This window comes from Cibotium barometz, chromosome 51 (genome assembly GCF_041138505.1).
Source record: "Cibotium barometz isolate CiBa-2024 chromosome 51, ASM4113850v1, whole genome shotgun sequence".
NCBI classification, from domain to species: Eukaryota; Viridiplantae; Streptophyta; class Polypodiopsida; order Cyatheales; family Cibotiaceae; genus Cibotium; species Cibotium barometz.
In genome coordinates, this window is record NC_141096.1 from 4845768 (window position 1) to 4857677 (window position 11910).

Below are 11910 nucleotides of genomic sequence, written 5' to 3' on the forward strand. Positions count from 1 at the left end.
GATACATGCGATGAGCTTGAGGGGGAGTGTTGATAGCCCAAGCTCATCTTCATCTACGGCTGTACATCATGAGCTTGAGAGGGGTTGCTAAGATTATAAGCTCGATGACAGTTGTTGGAGTCAGGCACGATATGTGCTGGCATGGTAGACAGTAGCATGTGTGTGACAATAAATGGCCACGTCTAGCTGGCCACAGTGTGTGGACATTAGATAGGGTTATTTGGTGTGTGAACACAATACATGTAGTGCGTGGTTGTGTAGTCTTCTTCTATTATGCATTGTGTGAGAGTGGATATGGTTTCCCTCTATGGTTAAGGTTACATTAATCTATTAGGGTTTGCTCTTGTGTGTGTGCTCTCTCTCATTATCTGTCTTTTATCAATATGTTCCAAGCTAGTTGCCTTTAACCTGTCCATCACACCATCTTCCTTAAGAACTGAGTAGAGCATTCTGGTGTATGGTAGGTAAACAACTAGGGCTCCTTATCTGTATTCCTTTGGAACACTCAAACGCGTATGCGTTCGTCCTTTTTTCTAGCATCGCCCAGCCAACTAGATGAATAACTATGCTTAGTTACCCACCCCTCAGCATCCTGTAATGACCTATCTGGTACCTTTGGTATTCTCTTTAATTCCTTGGGCTCTTTTCATGGTTTTGACTCCTTGGAAGTAGCACCTCATTTCCTTGTTATTTTTGCAGTGGATTTAGTACTTGCTTGAGTCTTTGTGGACGCTTCTTTTGCAAACAAAACCCCATATCAGTGGTGAATTTTATTTGGTTTGTTATATATATATATATATATATTAAAGAATATCAATATAGCACTATTACATGCAGTGCAGGGACCCCGTGTCTTAGTGAACTACGCTATACCCTTCCAGACAGGAGATGAATGAAAATCGATTGGAAAAATAATAATATCCCCCCATTCGGGGCGAGTTTCAATGGCCCTTTTCCCACTTCCTTGCTTTTGAAAGTGGTGGTCAAAATCCTAGAGGCTGAAGACCCACAAGATGTCCCTCCCCCTGCCTAGACTCGATACACTCTTCCATGAGTGTGGATGCCCAAGGGAATGCAATCATTATAGCCAAAGAGGGTGGGTACCAGTAGTAATTACCAGACTAAATTAGACATGGTTGCCATGAATAAGAATAGTCAGGTTTTTGAAGGTATCAGACTCGAGGGGGTTGAATAAAGCATAAGAAAGGGCCATATCTCATTAAAATAAGGGAAGTTCTTAAAAATAGCCAGTAGTTATGCAGATTCTAAATTGATAGGTGAATAGAAGACAAAAAATTAGTCAACTACTGTGAGAGCAAGAATTGTGAAATTAGGAGTGTAGGTAGTCCATTTAGGCCAAAATCAGTCTTTCAGGTTCAAAAAAGTTCAAAAATGACTGTCAGGTGGCCCGGCTACCTAGTGTAGCCCATAGAAGGACTTGTCGGAGTGGCTCAAGGACCTAACCCCCTGTCCAGGACCTGATTTTTGTCAAAAGTAGGTACTTACCTATGTCAGATTCAAACAAGAATTTTTAGCCCTTAAGAGCATTGCATGGCGCACAAGTGTTCTAAATTTCATGCCAAGGCAGTCCCTAAGTCAGGAGATTTTAACAAAATACAGGTTTTTGCATATTGCAAGAAATTTTGGCACAATCTTCCCTGTATTTTGGATGAAATTTCATTTTTTACTTGTCCAAAGAAGCATAATTGTGTCATTGATGACAAAAAGGGAAGGAATAACTTATCCAATTGGAATCACACTCATCAATTGATGCTAAAATAAACTTAATTAATGCATGTAAAGCATGCGTAGTATTACACAAAAAAGCAATAAATTCAATAAAAAGCATGGTAAATGCATCATGCAAGCCATTTTTCTAATCAAAAGAGACTAAGTATGACTCAATTCCATCTTAGATTCATTTCAGCCCGATATCTATGCATCTATGGCGAAGAAATCAGGAAAATCGATAAAAAAGCACATAAAAGCATAGATTTTAGGGTTTTGGATTACCCGACAGAGATTGTGAGTGTGTCACGTGATTCAAGTTGGTGAAAATGGTGAGAGAATCCCTCAAAAGAAAATCGTGTTACTCTCAGTCCCCCTTTGCCTCGATTTGTAACAAAAACCGCTACGAGCAATCCCGGACTTGTTGCTGACTAGTATGGGCTCGCATGCGTGGAAAACCTATAGCAACAAGGGAGATGAAGGGGCACAAGAATTCTTTTTTTGTTTTGGCTCTCTGTAAGTGAGTTTTAGCAAATAAAATCTCACTTACATATATAAATAACTTTTTATGTTTAAAAATAAGGAAAAATCTCAAAGAAGCATGAAAAATTACCAAAAATAGCTAGAAAATCATCAAAAGTAACCCAAAAACTAGAAATCATATTTGGCCACTAACTAATCTCAAGAAATAATTAATTATCCTAATTATTACAAAATTATGCTAAATTTAACAAACCACTAAATTTAGTTGAGACTGTCGGGTTGTTGGATACTAATGAGATTTCCAATGTGCATAGCCCTTGATGAGTAGACTCCAGATATGAAATCTTGCAGCCATTGGAGATCTGTAACTAGCCCAAAATAGCAATTTTCTCATCTGGTAACTATTATGGACCAATAGTGAAAGATGAGTCCGATGGGCTGTTGGCATGGTCTAAAACCGTGGTTAATTATTCTATATGGGTCCAATATTTGGTATATCAATGAAGTGTACATCAAATATGTATCGAAAAAGATCATGTTCACTTTTAAGAACATATGGCTCTTTTTCAAGTATGCTGAATTTGGGGTCTGGCTCATATTTACATAACAGCACCTGAGTTGCCTCCGAGGCACTGTAATACTTTTTTAAGTATGTAAACAAAGTCAGAACAATTGGGGGTTTTACACAAGGCAAGTACACAATACAATTCATGCATGTGCAAGACTATGTCGCATTCGCCTCCTGCTAAAAATAGCAAACGTGGACCCCTCCATGGTATGTAGCATGCAAATTGAAAAATTTACCGGGGAACACTCTGATTGCTTCAAACATGGCTACATGTTTTTTATTGCTTTAGAAACATGGCTGCATGTGTCGGATGGGAACAAGATTTGATATGCCTATAGACCACTGTACTAACTAGGCATATACCAAGTCTTATCTACATTTGAGGTCAGTAGTCCCTTTTTTTCCAAATGTGGATCCCCTCTGGGCTAGTATTACTCCAGTTGCTTGATCACCCGTTTGAAGTAGGTTTGATGTCTATTGGATGCCCAAACAATGTCTGATGAGGTCAAATTTTGATATGCTAGTGCTTTGGTATGTGATGAAGCTTTGTGCATGAGCCCTTGGCATTTGGTTAGTTCTAAGGTGATGTTTTTCCAAAACGTGGAGCCCTGTATGCCTATGTTTGGCATCACGTCAAATCTTTGCCCGAGAGCATTATAGACTAGCTGCTTTTGGTGCCAAACTTGCTCGAAACAGTATGGGGTTTGACATGCTTGTAGTTAGGGCAATTGACTACCTATGTACGAGAGCCTGCAGCAAATAGAGGTCAATAAGGGCCCTATAGAAGCAAACATGGACTCACTTCAGGGGAGGACAACAACTGGCGGAAACAATGCCCCGTGTGTACGTGAAACCTTCCGGAGGCGGTTTGAATTTGGTAGAATGCTTAGAATGGGTCAAAATTTGAAATGTCGGTGGGCCCTAACACCCTGTTACGTGATACTCTCCTCCTCCTTCCAGTTCTAGAGGTTGTGGCACTTGCTGGGTTCTTTCCTTTGTCCCCTTGTTTGGCTTGGGCTCGTGTTAGGACATTTAGTGGTGTGATGTTTCAAGGCTTCACACTTATGGTCCTGATAGTGGCCTGGTTAGAAGTGGAGGCAGAACCACTGGCGCGATATGGGCAGTCTTTGATCAAATGATCAACCCCACACTTAGTACAAGTAAGTATTGGTATGTCATTAGGCGGTGCTGCCATTGGCTGAGTTTGATGCGCATGAACCACATTCTTGTTAGGACAATCTGCTATTTGATGAGGTCCGCCGCAAACCAAAACATTATAGTGGCCCCTTCTCATATTTGAGTTTACGTCTTTACCTTTCCACTGTACCGTGGTTTGGAACACTGGTACTGGTATGTTATTTTGTAAGACATAAAATTCTGGAGCAATCTCCATGGTCTCCTCAGTACTCACTATTGATTTCTACCTCACACACCATCTCACCTTCATTTGATGGCTCCTCAATCAACACTTGGTTGATTTTAGCCTATGGTGGTTGTGGCGGTAGAACAGGTGGTGGCAAAGGTGACATGTCCTGTATCCGAAACATCCCTCTTGGTAAATAGAATAGATTTGGCTGGCCTACAGCCGCAATGATTTGCACTGGTGGTGCTGGTAAGGCTAGTGGCATTCTGGGTGCCGGCAGTTGTGCTACAATTTGGAATCTCGGATACCTACACATAGAAGTGTCATGGTTCCCTAATTTCACATAATGAGCACAATAGAGTAGTGGCCTTACTCTTAATTGAGGGCATTCAGTAGTGGTGTGATTCATTCTACACATAGAACACCATACCAGATCTCTCCGAGGGGTAGAGATAAGCATGCCCATGCCCTGATGCTTCTCTTCCATCCTTGACTTTTATTTTGTCCAGTATGGCATTACTGAGCTCGTCCACAATCATGTTCCGAACTTGTTTGCTCCGGGTTCATGTGTCTTGGTGACTCGAGACTCGCGATGTTGCAACAACTACCTTGACATCTTCAGGTTGTGGCAATTCAAGAATATTGTCTTCATATTCGATTGCCAACTTATAGTATACATCTAGAGTAGCTGGTCGAGCTAATACTAGATAATCATGCATTTTATGATCTTGGACTCCTCTCTGAAAGTAGGGCAATAACTGATCATTAGTTAGCCTCTCCCGTAACTTACATCTTGAATTCAAGTGCTTGAGCTGGGATACATAGTCTCGAATAGACTCATTTTCTTTTTGTTTGATATTATGCAACTATGCCACATGACTCCATATATCACCACTTCGGGCAAAGCTTGGCACAAACACACTCATGAGTCGAGTGAAGTTGATATTATCTTCTGGATTTAGGGTTTGAAACCATTGATGAGCCTTTCCTTCTAAGGTCAGTGAAAAGGCATGAATCATGGTTACGTCACTCACTGGCCCACAGGTTTCGCATGTGGATTCAAAGATCTAAACATGTTGGATTGGGTCCCCATCCCTTGAGAACTTTTGTATAAGCTTGGAAATGTGTGGCTTCATTTGGGATGGTCTGGATTCTAGAGCAGTGCCTAATTCCCTAACCATTCCTCAGCCCATTTCCGCAACCATATTAAGCAAATCTATCCTTGTGGCCGCGTTAAGATCTACATTCAAATCCGCCATTGGTCTTTGAGGAGCTACCCCCCCCTACCTAGACCTCGTCCTCTTCCTGCATTGCCTCTTCTAGGCATTTCGGGTCTATGGGTAAGTCCCACCAACTCATCATGGCCTGGCTCATTATTAGCAACCTCCGCCCGTCTTTGTTGAATTAAGAGCTCCATGTCTTGCAAGAACGTGGGATGATTAATCATTTGCTCTATGTCTTCCTTTGTGTACATGTTCTCAACTTCAACAATTTCCCTGGGTAAATTATCCCTTCACCTTGGGTATCAAATCCTTCCTCTGCTCTTGGCTCTTCATCATTAATGGGTTCTAGATTTGGGATTGCTCCCTCAATCATAGCCATTTCCATACCATCAGTGGTATTCCTCAATCATAGCCATTTCCATACCATCAGTGGTATTCCTAAACATTTCTGGTTCCTTACCACGTGATTGAAATGGATTTACATTTTCCATTTCCTTTTGTTCAGCCCTTGTTCTTCGAGTATCGAGCTCTTGTTTCCTTAAGCTCGATACTCCTAGTTGTCGCTCTACTTCATCCCTCTTCAAGTCTAATTCTACTTCTTCTGAGATTGGGAAGAAGAAGACTTGACCAGTCCTGGCCACACTTTCCTTGTCTCTCCTTACCCTAGGAGTTCCACTAATCCTCACAGTATTAGACAGCCTAGAACTCGAAGGTTGGGGTGGTACTTCCGGTCTTGGAGCTTGTTCGACGCTGGTTGACGGGCCTGTACCTGCAGATTGCACTTCATCATCGTTGCTGGTTTGGAGACCAAAAAATCCCTTGGCTATGTTAAAGATACCACTGGATCTTGTAGGGGAGGATGGTTTTTCTTCCTGTCCAATCCTAGAGAATCGCAACCCTTCTTCCATGGACTCTTCACTACTTGTATCAATGGTGGTTAGATTTCTCTGAGCCAAAATACTCAATTGAGTGCTTCGCAGAGTGGCCTGAAGAACCAACACTCTTTTGATAGGAAGATCCTGGGTGGTTCGATGCACTATCGTTGTCGGGAGTTAGATCGTTTCCAATGAGTTTACCAGACCTCAAGTGCATGAGAAATGAATCTGTAAATGGTTCACATCGTGAACTATTTTCTACACTTTCACATGTTCAAAAGTCACTTCGAATTTCAGGTCCGTGTTGTCTTGATCTGAGTTAGTTGGTCTCAATTTGCGTAATAAATACACTTTCCTAACTTTAACCTAATAATCCTTAATTTGTGAATTAGATCCGTCACTGTAGCAGTTCACGTCGTAAAACCGTAGAAGTCAGTTCACATCGTAAAGTAGTAAGCAAGGGTTTACGCTATGAAACCGAGAATGTCTCATGTCATGAAGTATTGAATAGTTCACACCATGAAAAGGTAGGTGTTTCACATCATGAAAAGGCAAGTGGTTCACATCGTGAAATCAAAATGGTTCACACTGTGAAAAGGTAGACAATTCACGTCGTGAACTATTTTCTGCTAATTCACGGGATAAGATTTAGGATCCATTGTGTCATAGGTGTTAGGATAAGGTACCCTATTTTTAGCAAGGTAATCCTGCAATTTGCGACACTGATTACAGAAGCGGTTTACGCCATGAGATAGCAGGGAATGGTCCATGCCATGAATGGTTTTCTTGCACTTTCACGTGTTAAGCTCCCACGTCGACAGAGTGAAGATTGGGTGTAAATTACCTATCCAGATGCTCCAAAATGGTTGTGCTAGTAATAAGAAGTGTAATGCAAGTTCAAAGCACAACCAATGGCTCCTTATTTTTGTGATTTTTGTGGATTTTTTTGAAAAAAATAGAAAATAGAGTATCACACTTGCTCATTCACGCTAGCAAGTTTGGTGATACAAACATGCAAATTAAAAGAAAAAACGGTGTAGCTTTCCTCTAGGGTCACCCAAGTACTCACCCACACACAAAAAGCAAACAATTTCTAGCAAATCTTCACTTCCACTCAAACCTTATCCATTCATTCTTTACACAATGCACTTCTTGAATGCAAAGGCAATGAAACTCAAGGAGAAAGGAAGAAACAATGGTGTTTCCTCAGCAGTGGTGCCAAAAATGTTATGGGCTACCACACCTCCAAAGAGAGAACTCTAACATTCACCGTTGGATGAAGCAATAGACAATAACCATCATTGGGGACTTACCAATGCTCCTAGCTCATGTCCCTTGAGGTCTCCAAGCTCGCTTTCGAAAGCTCCAATCCTCCAAGCTCCACCTCCACGCTGTCATTGTAGAGTTGCTCGCACCACCACACAAGGCAATCTCTCTCTCACTCTTCTACACATACATGCACTAGAGTACACTCTCACACTCTTCTACACATACATGCACTAGAGTACACTCACACTCTCTCTCTCACACATAAGACAAGGCAAGAGCTCTCATACCACAAAGGGGGATCGTGTCCATTCATTATGAGAAAAAGACTTATATACAACTGGCCCTTATTCACACTTGTGCGCCTAAAACTTACCAACTAAGGCCTTGGGTGGCTAGGATCTTATTATGTTACAACTTTTATAGTGCCTTTGCATAACACTTATTAATGTCCTCAAATGAAGGAGCATAATTGTTAATCCAAAATGGGATTAACAACAACCAAATAATGGTAGAGACCTCTCTTGGTCCGAAATGTCATTTTGTACTCATCACCTTCCTTAATTCTCAATTGGTGAGATAACGCGATCTCAAATCAATCTTGGAGAAGAAACATCCTTGCATACCATTGTGCAATCCATCTTTGCTCCATTAGCCACTTGAACCTCATGCCACAAAGACAAAGCTATGAGCTATAATTTAAAACTGCACATGGATTTGTTGTTGTTGATAAAGCTATGTGTGCTTCCACTATCAATCAAAACATGTGCTACCCTTCCATTAATGCATGTGCTACCCTTCCATTAATGCATGCCTTCAACCTTAATGTATTGGCTCCTTTGCAACCGACATAGGCATCGCTTGAGATATTGCATAGAGTAGCCATATTGTCTTTGTCAAGCACACATAGGTATTGGTAATCCATCATCGTAGGCAACATCTCCCTCCTTTAATCCACCCAAATCAAAGGGAAATTCACCATCCTTCTCTAGATCCTCAACTTCATTGTTGGAATCTTCAAAGTACTCCTTGTATGCATCTGCATCCTCCTTAATGCCTTCAATGCAAGGTTCATGCTCAGGGTCATCTTCTTGGCCTTACAAACCTTCCAATGATCCTTGTTCCATTTGTCACCACACTTGAAGCATAAACCCTTTTCCTTCAAGTCATTAATACGATCTTCTCCTAAAACCTCTCTTGTTAGATGCTTTTGCATCAACTTTCTTCCCATCACCATGTGGAGGTCAAGAAAAAGAATTACCAAATCTGAATTTTTCTCTTCCACCTCTTCCACGGTTGGGAATCTAGGAGGACCCGTGTGATAAGCAACTCCACGAAGGATTGCCCAAAGTTGAAGTGCCAATATCAGCCCTAAATCCATGCCTTGATCCACTAGCATGTGTATATTTTGCCTCATAGATCTCTGCAAGAAGCATGGCTTCCTTAATGGTGTCAGGCCTTTGAGCATCCACATCAACCTTGATGTTTTTTGTAGCCCTTTGACAAACTTCCTCAATTTGTACTCCTCACTTAAGCCTTTCACATGAAGTGAAAACTTTATAAACTTATGCATATAGTCCTTGACATTGCCCGTTTAAGTGAGATCATCCCATTTCTCCACCATCCTAGATCTATTGAGTGAGGGCTGAAACAAACGTTCTCCTCATCTCATTCTTGAAATCATCCCAAGTAGTGATCAAATAGCCATGAGCATTTAAGTACCACCACCATGCATGGGCATAACCTGCTAGGTGCAAGGTAGAAAACAAAGCCTTGGACCTATCACTCTACGAGGACTAACTTCAAAGTAAAGCTCCATCTTGTCAATCCATTCTTCAAAATCCTCATTGGTTGAGCCTTCCCCCTTGAACTTGGTAAAAGTCAACTTGTCCTTCACTCCCTTAAACTCATCTTTATCACCACCTCAATGATGAGCATGCGGTCTATGTTCCCTTTGACCAGCAAAATGCATTCATAAGCACTTGAGAGTCGATGTAGAGCGTTGAAGCTTGCTGATCTCCCGGCCAAGCTCTTCCCACCCTCCTACCTATGTCGAAACTAGGCACAAGTTGGGGCCCTGTCTTCACCATTGGTACCTAATCCTCCACCTTACCGCTTTTCCAAGGCACTCACGGCAAGGTGGATTCAAGACATACTCCCCCCGGTCTCTCCTCCAAATGTCGAGGTACCCTCACACATCACTTGATTACTAGGAATTAAATGTGAATACAAGTGTGTGTGAGTTGTATAGCATGAACTTGAAAGTATATATGAATTGACTTACAATTCGGCACTTATAGATGCATGCCCCATCATTTCAACTCATAAGCATAAGCTTTCAATATAACCAGTACTAAATCCTTCACCAAAGGCTCAAGGAAACACATGAAAGCCAACCAAGTGGATCATAGCATATCTCCCATGCACCATCATGCATACAATGTGCCATAATCAACTCCAATGTCACATAATGCAATCAATCTTGATCATGTAAGACCAATATTGCCAAAACCAATCACCAATATGATGTGGATTCAAGTGAAACCCACATCAATACCAACATAAGCATATATGTGGCTTCCATGAGGATGACATGAATACTCAATTCTTGTTTAGGACTTCCCTAATGCTTCAAGATGCCTCCAATCTTGCAATAGAACTTGTAACCATTCACCACCATTAATAAGAGGAAAACTCTAATAGGGAAATTTTTAACCCCTTTTGTTGTATCTTAAGCAAGAAACATGTGAATCACACATTGGAATGCCTTGTATCATGTAGGAAAAGCTCTAAACAATACTCCTTGTAGAGTGCTTGGGGGAAATTCCCTTCCCTTAAGTGCTGATTCGTGTAGGCACAAGGGCAAAGCAACTTGTATAAAATCGGCCAAAATTAAGCCTCTAATCCACCATTACAGCTTCATTCCAACTATAGGCAAGTAGTATTGGTGATTCAGTACCTTAATACAACGCTTAGGTCGCCATTGACAACCGTGAAGATCCCGTGGAGAGCACCGTTTCAAATCCGGTTCATTCGCAACAATGCAAGTCTCAACCATTGTAAATGCTTTGTTAAGCTTTTTCCCAAGCTTAACTAAGCTCTCTTGTTACCTAACAACTCCACAATGGAGAAAAACGCACAAGCGATGGGCTGAAATTGGCGATTAGCACATACATGAGCTCTCATCCCATCAAACGCGCCATTGAAGGGTTCTTTGTGAAGATTAAGGCGAGGCTAATGGAAACCCTAAATGAATGCTACAGCTCAGCCTCGATTGTAACCCTATTTCTCTCAAGATCAAGCAAGAAGGAAGAAGAAGATTAAACATTCTTGATTAACTCACTAATCTAGATTAGTAATTTTTTTCACCAATTTTGGTCCCCTCATTCAAATTTGGAGCAACTACCGTTGATTTTGGTCCACAGTGACCCATAGCCCCCAAAAGCTTAGAACAACTAAAAAATCGAAGAGATTTCCATCATCCCACAATCACCATACCCTTTTCTTGATCAAGAAATCAAGAAAGTCAAGAAAATTTCAAGAAACTAAAGAAAGATCAAGAATTCCAAGAATCTCTCAAATTTTCTTGAATCTAAGATAGAAATGGAACAAAGACATGGCTCTGATAGCAATGAAAGATAGCAATGAAAGAAAGTGGTAACTAGATTATCCTAGATTTAGCCTCATTAGCCTTCTATTAGCTTAGATTATGAAGATTAGCCTAGGTTTAGAGAGATAAGAGAGAGTAAAAGACTTGTGTATTCTTGATTATCAAAAGGTACCAAAAATATGGTATATGTGGCCTATATACATGACCCTCCTTTCACACTATCATAAGTGTTGCCCATGGGCATGGTCAATTAGCCTTGGACCCATTATTCATATGAAACCATTCCACTTTGTTACAATAGAATATCTGTTTTTCATAATAATCTTATTTAATGTCCTATAGTCTATGCACATGCAATAGAATTTATTCTTTTTCTAAACTAAAAGGACTAGGGTGCTTCATTCACATAAATCTTTTTCACATTTTCTCAATGCTCATTTTGCTAATGTGTGTAATAATAATGGATGTAATTCATGCAAGATCATTTTTTAGTAGTGTTGAAGTTTCATCATTATCAACATTGTGTGTGAGTGTGTCGTAATCGATTTGTGGATTTAACTAATGATGAAAAGGCATGCCTAAGATGATATCACTAGTGCGCAAAGGTGCAATTAATATTTTTTTTTCTCTTTGTAAGGACCAACCATGATTTCTAATTGATGAACCTCTTTAGTGCCATTATAGCATGTACCTTCTTGAAATGTAGACTCAACCTTATAAAGAGATGGATGCGTCTCTAATTACAACTAGCACACACAGAAATGAAATTGTCGGTACTTACGTCGTCATGCAAC